Genomic DNA, 15,542 nt, shown 5'->3' with positions numbered 1-15,542 from the left:
TTCCCAACTGACAACGTGTCCCAATCGCGATCGCGATAGTCTTGTCCCGCACCTGTTTTGAATTAACTAATAATTCTCCGTCTCCGCTCGGAGTTTTCCGGAACTAGAGTCTTCCGGGTCCCACACCGGAAATCCCTCCCCTCAGAAACCCGTCCATGATAAAAGGTTCCGCCTGCCTTTTTGTCACCCCGGTGACATAAACTTCTGGGTAGGAAAGGATCCCTCTTGTCCTTTGTGTTCATCACCAGCCACATTAAGGCACATTTTGACAGGATATAAGGTGGCTCTTAGCCAAGGTGTTAAAACTAATTCTCGCCCAGGCAGGGCTGGACTGGTCATCGGGCATACCGGGCTTACCCGGTGGGGTAAGCCAAACGCCGGACAGAAGGAGAGTCGCATCACCATATGGAAAGAAGCGTAAATAGATGGAGAAGCATAGTTTATTGTAAAGATACGTCTTAGTTTGTGCTCATCATGGCGAAAGCCGAGTACAAATCAGCATGTTAACGTTAACTGTTATAATTAATTTGTGTTCCGAAGATAAACAAAGGTCTTACGGGTTTGGAATGACATGAGGATGAGTAATTAATGACAGAAACATATTTTTTTTGGGCGAACTAGCCCTTTAAGCAGAACAACTGTATCTGACATAATAATAAATCAGTATATTAGAATAATTTCACTGTCAAACAAAATGGGCGCTAAGTTAACCAAGGCAACTCGAAGAAGTGGGAGAAATGGAACTGGCCAACTTGCAGCCACCTACACATTTATACTGAAGCACATTTTGTAAACAATTATCATTTCAAATCTATCATAAATGAAAATAAATAACAAAACTTACTAAAGTGAACACACTGTCGAACAAAATGGGTGCTGAGTTACCTGAGGCAACTCAAAGTGGAAGACAAGGAACAGACCAACTTGTAGCAGCCTAAGTTACATTTACAGAAGCAATTTTTGTCAACAAATATCATTCAAAATCTATCATAAATGAAAATAAATATAACAAGGTGACCACACGTTATCGAACAAAATGGGCGCTAAGTTAACTAACCTGAGGCAAATCGAAGAATTGGGAGCAATCGAACAGACCAACTTGCAGCAGCCTGTTACACATTTATACAGAAGTAAATTTTGTCATTAAATATCATTCAAAATCTATCGTAAATGGAAATAAATTTACCAAAACGTACCAAAGTAACCACACTGTCGAACAAAATAGGCGCTAAGTTAACTAATCTGAGGCAACTCGAAAAAGTGAGAGAAATCGAACAGACCAACTTGCTGCCACCTTAACAAACAGAGGCACATTTTGTCAATAAATATCATCAAATGAAAATAAGTATAACAAAACTTTCCAAAGTGACCACACACAATAATTGTCAATTGTAAATTAAGGTGGTAGTTCATTTGGGGATTTGTCCAAATACTAGCCTTGGACTGTATCTGAAATATCAAGGAATTAGGTGGAGAAAATACTTAAACAACTATTACATATCTTCCTTCGTTATTAGAAATAGTCAGATGTTATTTTAATTATAACAGACATCCAAATCTGCTCCAACCAGTCACCTACACAAACGGTAGTGGTTGTCATAGAAACTTTTAGATTGGCACCCTCCCAACAGAACATTCGATAACAGAATGTTTAGCTTTTACTGTAACAAATGTATACAGCACAACTTATTATGAAGTAGAATGCAAGAGAAACAGACAAAAAGTAGAAAAGAAAAGCCAACCTTCACATATTACCTTTCAGAGGCTTCACAGTGGTCCAGTATTGAGTTGGAACTTCAAGACAAGACGTTCTGAGTTATTGTTAAAAATCTACTTTTCTGCCCCAAACTGTTCGATTGCAAATTTCCATGGATCGTTTGCGTCAGTGAAAATCTTCTCACCTTTGTTGTATGTCACCTCAAACTTTGCTGGATACAGAATGCCAAATTTCACACCAGGTTTATCCGAAGGATCTGTCCTTCGCAAAGGCTCATTCTCATGTGTTGCCTAGTTTTATCTGTGATTTATGTTACAAATCCGATGAAATGGCGCACATTGCGTTCCCAGATAAATGTTATAAGCAATGCAAACTCACAGTATACACAGAGATGGTGTTTGAGATGGAACTCAACCTGCTTGCAATCACACCATTCTCTATAGGGCACAACTGTCCTTTCTGCTCAAACTTAAAAAACTTGGTCAGCATAAGCTCATTTGCATTGAGCTTTCAGAAACCCTTCCCCAGCTCCACCTTTAAAGATCTGCTACAGTCTTGCTCACAGCAGTGTGTTGTGTATTGACAGTAGCAAGTCCCTTAGCAGCAGCATAGCAGTGAAACACAAGAAAAAAAGTTAAGCAGAATATTCACTCTGCTCCTTGTCGTATAGAGGGAAAAAAATATAACATTTTGAAGCCCTGAAGTTTTGTGAAATGAATAGAAAGATTGTTATTGAATGATGTAAAACGGAATTCTGTTCTTTCCACAATGCTACCATATGGCTTAAGAATTGTTGTAATATAGCATACTGGTTTGGAATGACATGAATAAATGATGACAGAATTTTCATTTGAATTATTTAATTGGCTCCATTACCGAAACACGTTGTCTTGCAGGTCAAGGTTAATGTTATTTCCTTTTGTGCATGTGTAAGTGCATGTGAGTGTGTGCATTTATCATTTTGTTTAGGCCAATGTGTGTGTGATACACAGCTCACCCTAGCAACATATCTCAGTTCTGATTAAAGAGATGAAGCAGAAAGCAGCTCTGTTCACTCTGCCAAGCTTTAGATTGCTGTTAATTGATAAGAGCTAGAAAGAAAAGAGTGATGGCTGAATTAATCTCTCTCTCTCTCTCTCTCTCTCTCTCTCTCTCTCTCTCTCTCTCTGAGTGCATGCTGGGAGTGAACGGAGCGTGGTGAGGGTGAGCTGTGTGTTGTGGCCGTGTGCTAAACAAACTTTTCTATCTTCTATCTTTTTTTGTGTATGTTTGTTTGTTTTTTAAAAATTTAAGAAGTAATTTAAAGGGTTTTGGGTCTGCAACCAGCGTTGTGCTGGGAGGCATGACGCACCAAAACACAATGAGTTTTAAAGACTTAACCCGCCGCCATGGAGTGAAGGTTGAGTCTAGAATAAATGTAGAGCAGTGTTGTTTAGCGGTGGGAGAGATCGTGGGACATGATCATATTGTCTCGGCATCGCGAATGAACAGTGCAATTGTTATTTTTTTTAAAACAATTGAAAAGGCAAATGAAGTTGTCCAAAGTGGCGTTGTGTTGGATGGTTCACTTGTAACTGTTTTACCGCTGAGTACCCCGTCAAAAAAGGTCATACTTTCTAACGTACCTCCGTTTATCAAAGACGAAATACTCGTGCAAGAGTTATCTCGGTATGGAAAACTGGTTTCCCAGATAAAGAAAATTCCCCTCGGGTGCAAGTCACCTTTGGTAAAACATCTAGTCTCGTTCAGAAGACAAGTTTTCATGGTTTTGAAAAATGGAATTGATGAGATCGATCTGGTCTTTAAGTTCAAAATTGAAGGGTTTGACTACACAGTCTTTGCAACATCTGACACCACAATTAAATGTTTTAGTTGTGGTAAGATCGGACATCTTGTTCGTGATTGTGCTAATAAAAAGGACAGTGCAGGTGCGAGTACAAGCATGGGACAGGGTGTGTCTGTTCTTCCTCCAGCTGAGGTCGCGAGTGACACCGATACCGTTATGGCTGTAGTCGAGGCTGGTGACGCTGCCGCCGGTATTGTGTTTGAAGCCGTTGAGACAGAACTTGGGTCGATCGCACCCGTGAAAATATCTGATACAACTGATATTGTTTCTGAGCATAGCAAAGATGTTAAATGCATGATGTCTGAGAAGTCTCAGCATTCTGAAAACGTCTGTGTAACGGATGCTGATGAAATAGATGTAGAAGATGATGTTGATTTTGAGGGGAAAGCAAAATCTGTTTTCAAGATCCCAGTTAAAAGAAAGAAAAAAAGCAGTGGAAAAGCTTTTAAACAAGTAAAGAAGGATGAGGGTGGTGATGATACCAATGTGGGATCGGACAGTGATAGAGATTCCTCTGATTCGAATGTGTCTCAAGTTTCAAATATGTCTATAAGCTCTCAAAATGAAAGCTTGGTCTGTTTGTATAGCGCTGATGATATTAGTCGATTTCTGCAAGAAACAAAGGGAATGAAAGGTGTGCAAGTTGAGAATTTTTTTCCTGATTGTAAACAATTCATTAATGATGCAAGGTATCTAATGAAAGAGGGAGCCTTTCAAGATGTGGAGATTTACCGTCTTAGAAAACTTGTGAACAAACTAAAAAAAACTATATCTAAAGATGATGAGGCTGTCAATTTTTAAAATTCTGCCAAAAATAGTTTTTTTGGCAGCCCTTTTTACTTTATTTGTTCTGGTCTCTAAAACAAAAATGACAAATTTCAAAATTGGATCTTTAAACATAAATGGTGCCAGAGATAATCATAAAAGAATGATGTTATTTGAGTCTATTAGACAAAAGCAAATAGACATTCTCTTTTTACAAGAAACGCACAGTGATCTTAAAAATGAGACCGACTGGAGAAGAGAATGGGACGGACAGATTGTCCTGAGTCACAAATCTTCTATTAGTGGAGGTGTTGCTGTTTTGTTTTCAAAACATTTTTTACCTCTGTCTTGTGAAGTTGAGGAAATAATTAGTGGTCGTTTTGTAAAGATCAAAGTGAAATTTGAGAAAATCATCATGGTACTTTTGAATATATATGCACCTACAAAAGGATTAGAGAGAGTTATTTTCTTTGATAAGGTGGATGCTGTATTGAAAGATTTGAATTCAGAAGATTTGTTATTTTTAGGTGGAGATTTTAATTGTACAGCCAATGATAAGTTAGACAGGAATCATATAGAACCACACGCTGCTTCTCAGAAAACACTTATACAACTGATTGAAAGTCATGATTTATGTGATGTATGGAGAAATATGAATCAAGATGTTAGACAGTACACTTGGGCTCATAGTACAGAACATTCTATCTCTTTGGCACGACTTGACCGAATTTATAGTGTTCAGCATCAACGTAATCTTTTTAAATTTTGTAAAATTATTCCAGTGGGGTTTTCTGATCACAGTTTAGTTCTGTGCAGTGTTTTAATGAAGTGTGTGAAGTATAAGAGTGCATACTGGATTTTTAATAGTTCATTGTTAAATGATAAACTTTTTTTAAATAATTTCCAATTTTTTTGGGAAACTTTTAAGCAGCAAAAACATTTTTATGCTTCTTTACAGCAGTGGTGGGACTGTGGAAAGATTCTTATTAGAGATTTTTGTCAAAAGTACACTGTGAATGTTACTCGAGACATAGCCCAATCAATGAAGATTTTAGAAGCGGAAATTATTGTTTTACAGGATTTAGTAGCTTTTAAGAAAAATAAAAAACATTTTGATGAATTGAAGAAAAAAAAAGCATTTTTGATAGATCTGTTGGGAGTTAAAGCACAGGGAGCTTTAGTCCGTTCACGGTTTCAAACTGTGACACAAATGGACGCTCCCTCAAAATTCTTTTTTAATTTGGAAACGAAAAAAGGTCAAAGTAAAATGATTCATACTCTACGCTCAGCTACAGGACAAGAACTAACAGAGCCTGCTGACATACGTAACCGTGCTGTAGAGTTTTTTTCGGACCTTTATAAATCTGAACTGAAGGAATGGGGTGCAGATGCTGATAATTTCCTTGATGGACTGCCGAAGGTGGACGAAGAGTCCAACAATGACCTACAACAGACTTTGTCAGTACAAGAGCTTTATACTGCCATGATGAGCATGGAAAACGGTAAATCTCCAGGAATTGACGGGTTACCTGTTGAGTTTTATAAGACTCTATGGCCCGTCATAGGAGAAGATCTACTGACAGTTCTCAATGACAGTCTGAAAACAGGACTGTTGCCCCTAAGCTGCAGAAGAGCAGTCATCACACTGTTGCCTAAGAAAGGGGATCTTCAGTGTATTGAAAATTGGCGCCCTGTCTCACTCTTATGTTCAGAGTACAAAATTTTATCCAAAAGTTTAGCTACAAGACTGAGTAAAGTTTTAAGACAATTGATACATTCTGACCAGTCTTATTGTATTCCCAATAGGTCTATCCTTGATAATATTGCTTTGATTCGAGATGTTTTAGATGCTTCTAAACTCCTGGGAATTAACTCTGGTCTGATTTCTCTCGATCAAGAGAAAGCCTTCGACAGAGTTGAGCATTTATTTTTATGGAACACTTGGGAGGCCTTTGGTTTTAGCCACTCTTTTATATTCATGATAAGGGCTGTGTACTGTAACATTGAAAGTGTACTTAAGGTTAATGGTGGTTTGTGTGCTCCATTTACAGTAGAAAGGGGAGTTCGGCAGGGTTGTGCCATGTCTGGAATGCTTTATTCCCTTGCCATTGAACCTTTACTTAAAAAGTTACGAGATAATTTAAAAGGTCTGACTTTCCCTGGTTGTAATAACCCTTTACATCTTTCCGCCTATGCTGATGATGTGATTGTTTTTGTGAACGGAAATGAAGATGTTTTTATGTTAGAAAAAATAGTTAATGATTTTAAATGTGTTTCTTCCGCTAAAGTCAATTGGAAGAAAAGTGAGGCTCTACTAGTAGGAAATTGGAGTGGAGATCTTCCAACATTACCTGGAGGATTAATTTGGAAAAGAGGAGGTTTAAAATACCTTGGGGTCTATCTAGGGAATGATTTTTTCATTAAGAAAAATTGGGAGGGTTTAATTGAAAAAATAAAAGGTCGGTTGGAAAAATGGAAATGGTTGCTCCCTCAGATATCTTATAGAGGACGAATTCTTATAATTAATAATCTTGTAGCATCTTCGTTATGGCATAAACTTGCTTGTGTCGATCCTCCAAATGGACTGCTTGTAAATATACAAAGAGAACTGGTGAACTTTTTCTGGGACAAGTATCATTGGACTCCTCAAAGTATTCTATTCTTGCCCAAAGAAGAAGGAGGTCAAGGTCTGGTTCATCTCGCAAGCAGAAGAGCTACATACCGTCTTCAATACATACAGAAACTGTTGATGGGACCATATTCACTCGCGTGGAGACCTTTGGCTTTAAGCATTTTGAGAAGAGTAGGCAATATGGAAATGGATTTAACTTTGTTTTTAATGGATCATAAAAGACTGACTTTTACTGGTATTCCTCCTTTTTATGAAAACTTGTTTAAAGTGTGGGGTTTCTTTAAATATAGGTGGATGGAACCAGCAACTTCTATTTATTGGTTGTTAGAAGAACCAGTTGTATTTGGAGCTAGGTTTGATACCTCAGGAGAAGAGTTTCCTGGTCTAACAGACATATTATGTTATAAAAAGCTTTTTAAGCTAAAAAATATTATAATTGAATCAGGCTATAATTTACTGAGAGCTGAAAAAGTTGCTATTATTTTAGGAGTTAGATCAGTACGTTTTGTAAAGAAGTTTCTTGTCAAAATAACTAACACTTTAACTGCTGAAGAGAAGACGCTTTTAGAGGGTTTTGGTGCAGGGACTTTAATCCCTGACAGTAAAGATCTTTTTCCAGATCTTGAAATTTGTTCTGTAATAGAGGAGTCTTGTCTTAACAGCTCTTTGTTAAAATGTGGAGTTAATGAGTATATAGATTTTTGTACAGTAGATGGGAAAACATTGTATAAATGTATGGTGAAAGTTATCCATCAGCGTAATTTAAGTATCAAAACAGATACAGTATGGAGAGAAAAATTAGGAATCAATTCTGATACTCAACCTGTTTGGCGAGCACTTTACAAACCACCATTAAAAAAGAAGCTTGGTGATTTGCAATGGAGGATTTTACATGGAGCTATTGCTGTAAATGCATTTGTATCTATTTTAAACCCCACTGTAAGTGACAAATGTCCTTTTTGTCTCGAACGAGAGACCATTTTTCATTGTTTTATGGACTGTGATCGACTTAACCCTATTTTTGATTTATTAAGTGCCTTTTTGGATACTTTTAATATTTGTTTTTCAAAGCAAGATTATATTTTGGGTTTTTTTTACAGTTCAAAACAAAAGTTCAAATGTCACATTATTAATTTTATTGTGGGACAAGCAAAATATGCTGTCTATATTACTAGGAGAAATAAGATAGAAGAGAAGCCAGGACAAGATGTTGTATTAGTGTTCAAAAATATGGTAAAGTCAAGAATTCTTATTGATTTTAACTTTCATAAATTGATGAGCACGATAAAAGACTTTGAAATACAGTGGTGTTGTAATAATGCTCTGTGTTCAGTCAATGATGAAGAAATTGTTTTTGTAAGAGAGTTGCAGTAATTATTTTTTGTTTATTTATTTATTTATTATTTTTATTTTCTTTTCTTTTAGGTGTGTGTAAAATTGTATAAAATGTAAACAATTTTTAAAATAAATTGATTGTCAAAATCAAAAAAAAATCTCTCTCTCTCTCTCTCTCTCTCTCTCTCTCTCTCTCTCTCTCTCTCTCTCTCTCTCTCTCTCTCTCTCTCTCTCTCTCTCTCTCTCTCTCTCTCTCTCTCTCTCGCCTTCTTTCTACCTCTCATACTCTCTTCTGTTTTCTTGGCAAATGGTACTGCAGCGTCTAAGAGTAAAGCTCCTGTGGAGAAGAAACTGTCTTTCTCTGTAGAGCACATATTCATTACCGTATAACAAAAGCTACAGGTGCCCTCAAATATTTCTCGGCACAAATTCAAAGAGCCCATTAATGGGTACCAGTGCATTTTAGGACTGGTACAGAATGCTGTTCTAGACCTTGAAATTAGTGCATAACTGAGCCTACATAATGAACAAATAGAGCACACACAGGATCTTAGAAGATGAAAAAACAATGTACCAGTATTGTGAGCCTACAGCAATGTTCTGCAGATGCAATTCAATTATTTATTTTAAATCAATAATATGAATTGAGAAACATATTTTTCTCTTTGCCAGGAGGAGATGGTCATATTTCCCTTCTAGGCTGTCTTCCCAATAGACAGTCTTATTTTATATATAAAACCACATAATAGGTCTCATTCATGAAATATTTGTAAATATACAAGTAAAGATGAGTTATTTGTGCTTAAAGAGACTTTCCTGAAAACTCTTCTCCTGATTCACAAATACTTCGTAAACGTTAGATGTGATAGTGAAATGTGTGTGTGTGTTAATGAATTCCAACCAAATGGTAAATGGGATGCGCGTGCACGTTCATTCTCAATTACCATAAATCACGCCCATTATATCCGTCTGACATCTATATATAGGCATATATTAATGTGAATGCAAATAAAAAAGAAAGATTTCTCGGATGCAGAAATTGAAGTTTTATTATCAGAAGTTCATTCAAAACACCACATTTTATTTTCAAGCGTACATAGTGGCCTATCAGGTCCTTAAAAAAAGGAAGCTTGGCAGCATATTACAGATGCAGTTAATGGAGTTTCATCTGTGAATCGAACAGTCCCAGAAATGAGGAAACAAATGGTTTGACATTAAGCTTGACAGCAAAAAACGAATTAGTTCACTTCAGAAAAATCGTATTCAAACTGGAGAAGGACCGCCATCGATCACTGCTATTACTGGCTCTCATAATAAAAGAAAAACCGTATGTAATTACTTACTTACTATATAACTTTTTTTTTTTCAAAATGCTGTTTAAATATGTACCCAATTAAGGCAAATTAATGCAGCCTTATTAATGCGCACCATTTACGCGTAGCTGGGAGCAGGTGTAGATTTCTTGCGTACCAACTAACATTTGGAAAATACGAACATTTTAATGAATCCGAAAATTTACGGCAGAACCACTTTACACACGATTTACACACAAATTCGTTCTGCTCGTGTTTCATGAATGAAGCCCACCGAGAAGACTGCCTAAAGACGATTGGGCTGTCAATAGATTACAATTTGCATTTTTTGTGCAGTTAATTTGTCCACTTATTGTGAAATTTAGCATAGCTACTTCAGTTATCTATATAACTCAAAGCTTATGTCATGATTTGCAACTATATATCCAGCTATGTTAACCAAAGGGTAACTAAACCCCTGGTCAGAGCCTGACTCCACCCACTGGCAATATTTAAAAAATGCTGGAAAAGTGGGCAAAGCCCAGCGGAGGGGGGTGTGCACCTGAGACGCATCTCTTTGTATGGAACTTGCCTACGTCACCAACAACCGCTGTGTCACCTACAACCGCAAACATCCAATAGGACAATTCAACTGCAGTAGCCACCGTTCAACCTGAAGAGGGCAGCACTAAGACGTTTTTACACCATATATTGTAGAAATAGAACACTTTAATGCCAAAAAAGTTACTCGAATCAAAGACTGGTATTAATAAAGATCCATTCTTACAGATCATTAACTAAAAAAAGTTGGTTAAGTGTTTAGTTACTCTTTAAGGAAAATATTCTATAAATTGCTGATCCAGATCATTAATTTAGAATATCCTTCCCCTAAATTCAAATTGAGCTATAAACCTTAAGCCGGGATTCCCCACAGTGCAATAACGTCTCGGTTACGTATGTAACCCTCGTTCCCTGAGTAGGGAACGGAGACGTTACGTCAGAAGTGACGGAGATTGGGGGTTTCGCATAGAAAGCCAATCCTCTTCGAGAATTTAAACACGAGCCAATGGCATGCAATGCCTTGGGGCTGCGGAAATTTGCATAGCGTACTCCGCCCTACTCCGTGAGTATAAAAGGAGGAAGTGAACGCAACCGCAGTATGTCTTCGCTGAGGAGCCAAGACTGAACTCGGCATCTACCCAGCGATACAGCAGAAGTGGCAGGGAGACGTAACGTCTCCGTTCCCTACTCAGGGAACGAGGGTTACATACGTAACCGAGACGTTCCCTTTCGTAGTCACTTCGAGTTACGTCAGAAGTGACGGAGATTGGGGGTCTGTGCCATCACGCCAACTTCAGGCTGTCTTCCAGTGCCCTGCGAAAGTCTGAACCCCCGAGCCTTACCTGTTTTCCTTAGGGGATCCGACTTAGACACAGGATTACCAAGGTACACTGGGAAACATATCCCGAAGGGGACATGCTACCAGCTGCCTACCGAAGGGAGGACTTACGAATACACATATGGCCACATAGGAACACATATGGAATCACTGGAGCACCAACCGCAGGTGGCTACTAATTTCAGCTCCAGGGGTGGCAGATGGCTTGCCAAGGGAAGACACATGCTCAGAGAGGCTTACAGTGGATAATACACATGAGACGGTTACCAAGGGGGAACCGTACGCATGGAGACACCTAGCCAGCATCCAGAGCCACAGCAGTGGTGCCCGCATCGTCGGTGCTGGAGGACTCAAGGCTTCAATGGAAGAACTGAGGAAATATCGCACTTATCCAGTCCGGGGAGTGGAGTGGCGAGCAAGCGAAGACACCTGAGCGGATCCAGAACTGGCCGAAACGAGTACGTGAGAGGATACCGGCTCAATTCGCAGATTATAGAATCTGGCGAAGGTGTTGGGGGTCGCCCAGCCTGCAGCTCTGCAGATGTCTGTTAGCGAGGCGCCGTGCGCTAAAGCCCAAGAGGAGGCCACACTCCGAGTGGAATGGGCCGTCACACCAAGGGGGCACGGAAGGCCTTGCTGCTGGTAAGACAAAGCAATGGCATCCACAATCCAATGGGACAGCCGTTGCTTTGAGAGAGCCCTTCCCTTCTGGCTCCCTCCATGACAGACAAAGAGCTGGTCTGAGGTCCTGAAACACTGCGTTCTGTCGACATAGGTGCGGAGAGCACGTACCGGACAGAGCAGTGCCAAGGCTGGGTCTGCCTCCTCCGGGGGCAGCGCTTGCAGGTTCACCACCTGGTCCCGGAAGGGAGTGGTGGGAACCTTGGGCACATATCCAGGCCGGGGTCTCAGGATCACGTGAGAGTAAGCCGGCCCGAACTCCAGGCACGCTTCGTCAACGGAGAATGCGTGCAGGTCCCCCACCCTCTTGATGGAGGCCAATGCAACCAGGAGTGCTGTCTTCATGGACAGAAACTTTAACTCTATTGATTGCAAAGGCTCAACGGGATGCCTCTGCAGAGCACTTAAAACTACCGAGAGGTCCCAAGAGGTTACGAGGGGAGGACGAGGCGGATGCAGCCTCCTCGCTCCCCTCAGGAACCTGATGACCAGGTCGTGCTTCCCTAAGGACTTACCTTCCACTGCTTCATGAGAAGCGGCAATGGCCGCGACGTAAACCTTAAGGGTGGAGGGCGACAGCCTGCGCTCCAACCCTTCTTGCAGGAAGGAAAGCACGACACTGATCGAACATCTCCGGGGGTCTTCTCCGCGAGAAGAGCACCAATTGACGAAGAGGTTCCACTTCAACGCATAAAGGTGTCTCGTGGACGACGCTCTTGCGGAAGTGATGGTTGCCGCCACCGCAGGTGGCAGCGAACTCAAACCTGCCTCGTGCCGTCCAGGAGCCACACGTGCAGCCTCCAAGATCGGGACGAGGGTGCCACAGAGTGCCCCGTCTCTGAGAGAGTAGGTCTTGTCTCAGAGGAATAGGCCAAGGAGGTGCTGTCGCGAGGAGCAAGAGATCGGAGAACCACGTCTTGGTGGGCCAGTAGGGGGCTACCAGCAAGACCTGCTCCTCGTCCTCCTTGATCTTGCACAACACCCGTGCAAGAAGGCTCACTGGGGGAAACGCATACTTGCATGGGCCCCGTGGCCAGCTGTGCGCCAGCGCATCCGAGCCGAGAGTGCCGCGGGTCAGAGAATAAAACTGGGCGCAGTGGGACGAGTCCCGAGAGGCGAACAGGTCTATCTGTGCCTCCCCGAACTCGCCCCAAATCAGCTGGACTGACTGGGGATGGAGTCGCCATTCGCCGGAGATGGGGCGGACCCGGGACAGCTCGTCGGCTGCCCAGTTCCGGTCTCCAGGAATGTAAACTGCACGAAGGGACCTCAGGTGCTTCTGACTCCATATCAAGAGGTGGCGGGCGAGCTGCGACAACTGGCGTGAGCGTAGACCCCCCTGGTGGTTGATGTACGCTACTGCCGTAGTGTTGTCTGAGCAGACAAGCACATGCTGGCCCTTGAGCAACGCTCGGAAGCGGTGTAGGGCGAGCCGTACTGCCAACAGCTCGAGGCAATTGATGTGCATGAGGCGCTGGGCTCCTGTCCAGGAACCGGCGGCTGCATGCCCATTGCACATGGCACCCCAACCCGTGGTAGATGCATCCGTGGAGACAACGAGATGCCTGGAAACTCGCTGAATAGGGACGCCGGTCCGTAAGAAGCTGAGGTTCGACCACTGGAAGAAGGTTCGGCGGCACGCTGGAGTCACTGGAACTCGGAGCGAGCCGCGATGCCATGCCCACCTCGGGACTCGATCGCGAAGCCACAGCTGAAGCGGTCTCATATGAAGCAAACCGAGCGGCGTTGCCGCGGCCGCGGATGCCATATGCCCCAGGAGCCTCTGAAATAGTTTCAGTGGAACCGCACTCTTGCCCTCGAACTGTCGAAGACAAGTCAGCAGTGAGTGCGCGCGCTCGTTCGTGAGCTGCGCGGACATGGCGACCGAGTCTATCTCCATGCCGAGAAAAGAGATCCTCTGCACGGGGCAAAGTTTGCTCTTTTCCCGGTTGACCCGAAGGCCCAAACGGGCTAGGTGCCGGAGCACCAAGTCTCTGTGTTCGCAAAGCTGAGCTCGAGAGTGTGCTAGTATCAGCCAGTCGTCGAGATAATTCAGGATGCGAACCCCGTGTTCGCGAAGGGGAACAAGGGCTGCCTCGACGATCTTCGTGAAGACGCGAGGGGACAGAGCTAACCCGAATGGGAGAACGGCGTACTGATATGCCTGGCCCTCAGAGGCAAACCGAAGAAACGGTCTGTGTCGAGGTAAGATGGACACATGGAAGTACGCGTCCTTCAGGTCGATCGCTGCAAACCAATCCTGATACCGAACACATTCGAAAATGCGTTTGGCCGTGAGCATTTTGAACGGTAGTCGATGGAGAGAACGGTTCAAAATGCGCAGGTCCAGGATCGGTCGTAACCCACCGGTCTTCTTGGGGACAATGAAGTAGGGGCTGTAAAACCCGGACTCCACCTCGGCTGGAGGGACCGTCTCGATTGCACCCTTCGCCAGCAGGGTCGCAATCTCCGCTCTCAGGAGTGGGGCATTGCCACCAACTATCGTGGAGCGAACTCCCCTGAAGCGGGGAGGACCGTGCGAACTGAATCGCGTAGCCGAATCTGATCGTTCTGATGACCCAGCGGGATATCCCGGGAAGCACTAGCCAGGCTTCCAGGAAGTGAGCCAACGGGGTCATGTGAACCACAGACGTCCCCCCGGAGGGGCAGCGTGGCGGGTCGACTGGCACGCGTGCAGGGATGACCCCGCTCGGATGCGTCGAAGCCCGCTCCCCGACGGAAGGGACCAGGGAAAGCGGAGCGTTCCACGGGGGTCCGTTCCGCCGGGGGTCTGGCGACAGAGGGGGAAGGGATTGGCGTAGCCCGGGGACGACACTCGCACCCTTCCGCACCCTCAGAGACAGAGAGGAATGTGTGGGCTGACGCACTGGAACGTCGAGCGCACTCATTCCAGTCTGTGGGCTCAGTGATGATGTCAAGTCTTTCTTAACCAACTCAGGGCGCTGCCCACCCGTGGGCGAGCAGCGGGAACTGAAAACGAAAGATTTTCCCCCCGGCCCTCCACCGGGGGCAGGAGGGGGCCTGCTCCCGCCTCCTGGGGAAAAACTCAACTCCATCACTGAGCAGCCCGTATCAGGATCATCGCTTACCTGGCGTTTAGCGGGGTGTGCGGCCTGAGGGGGCTGTGACGCCTGCCGGCGGCCTCCTCCACGCCGTGGCCCGGATGAAGGCTGCTGCTGGGGCGGGGCGGGAGGCAGGGGAGCCGCGGGGGGGCGTCCTCGGCGGCGAGCAGCGGGAGGCATCTGTGCCGACGACTGGGTGGAGGCAGCAGCTGGTCGTCGGGGCAGAACATGTTTGATTGCCTCCGTCTGCTCCTGGGCAGTGGAGACTGCTGGGCAAGAGTTCTCGACTGCACCGCCAAAAAAGGCCAACCTGGGAGAGAAGGGCGTCGAGCAGACGAATCCGCTCAGCGCTCCGAGTGTCTGCCAGGTTGACGCTCCTGGACCACACTAGTGGCCATCACCTGACCAATGGCGCGAGCGGCCACTTTCGTTGCCCTTTTGGAGAGCAAGGTCAGTGGCGGACCGCAAATCTTCGAATGCCGTTGGATCAGTCCCGCCCTCGAGCATATCTCTGAGCATCTGCGTTTGCACAGTGCTCATCGCATGCAAGCGGAGGCCGCCCATCCCGCCGCTCTACAGGAACGCGCCGCCATGGCAGACGAGAACCTACAGGCTTTGGATGGGTGCCTAGGAGGACCACGGAGGAGGCGCCCCGTGGACACAGCTGTATCGCAACAGAACGCTCCAGCGGGGGCATCCCAGTGCACCCACGGGCGGCCCCCCCATCGAGGGGGGAAAGGCGGGGGAGAGATCGCGCTCTCGAGTGGACAGAGGAGTCCCCCAAGAGCGCGA

The sequence above is a fragment of the Pimephales promelas genome, chromosome 17, assembly GCF_988280905.1.
Source record: "Pimephales promelas chromosome 17, fPimPro1.hap1.1, whole genome shotgun sequence".
Lineage (NCBI taxonomy): Eukaryota > Metazoa > Chordata > Actinopteri > Cypriniformes > Leuciscidae > Pimephales > Pimephales promelas.
The sequence above is the reverse complement of the archived record's forward strand: the minus strand, read 5'-3'. Positions refer to the sequence as shown.